The sequence below is a fragment of the Rhincodon typus genome, chromosome 15 (assembly GCF_021869965.1).
Source record: "Rhincodon typus isolate 14 chromosome 15, sRhiTyp1.1, whole genome shotgun sequence".
In the NCBI taxonomy this organism is placed as follows: Eukaryota; Metazoa; Chordata; class Chondrichthyes; order Orectolobiformes; family Rhincodontidae; genus Rhincodon; species Rhincodon typus.
In genome coordinates, this window is record NC_063346.1 from 4,206,462 (window position 1) to 4,207,486 (window position 1,025).

Sequence of the window (1,025 nt, forward strand, 5' to 3'; positions counted from 1 at the left end):
GGACAGTGAAAGTGAAGGCTCTAATAGAATTCTCTGTATCAAAACTAAATAAGAAATTCTGAAACATCAGCTTTCCTGCTCCTCTGATGCTGCTTGGCCTGCTGTGTTCATCCAGCTCTACACCTTGCTATCTAAGATTCTCCAGCATCGGCAGATCCTACTATCTCTGAAAAGAAAAAGGAACTTGGAATAACTTAACTTGATTGGAAAACTTAACAGAATAATAGATTATTTTACTTCTAAACAATAATTGTTCCAATATAATAACATCCCATAAATACACCCTTGGCAAAAGGCAAATTAAGAAAACAGAATTGTCCCACATGCAAGTCCACAGCCCAGGAGGAAGAACATCCAGAGGAAACTCAGAGAGATTGAGAGAGACAGAGTGTAGCAGCCGGGAGAGATTGACTATCCTCCAACCCTTCTGAGACCCCAGCAACAACTGCTGCTGAAAAAAGACTAAAATTCTTGGTTCTGTGAGAGCTCAACCCCAACCATTCAGGCTGCTTCTATTGTTCCAACTTAAAAAAAAACCAAGGCCTCACAAGCTGATTATTTTATTGGCTTTCAATAGACATCTCTGTACCTCCAATTTAAAACCTTTCTTTAAAAAAAAATCAGGACAAAATAACCTCTTAAAGCCACAGCAAACTCACAATCCTATCCATACCCCTCATGATTTTATAAACCTCTATAAAGTCACCCCTCAGCATCCGAAGCTCCATGGAAAATAGCCCCAGCAGATTCAGCCTGTGGTACATTTTGGTAGGTAGGGAAATTACCACTGCTCCCCAAGGCCCTCAAAATATCTTCATAAATATTTTCTAATCAACCTGTTCAGAAAGGTTACTGCACATCACTGCAACAGGTGGACTTGAACCCAGGCCCCTGGGTCAGAGGTAGAGACACTACCTCTAAAGTTTTGGAGTAGATTTGTAGCTCGGGTTGTGGGTGTTGAGGTTGGTTGGCTCGCCGAGCTGGTTTGTTGTTCCGCAGACGTTTCGTTACCGTGCTTGGTAACA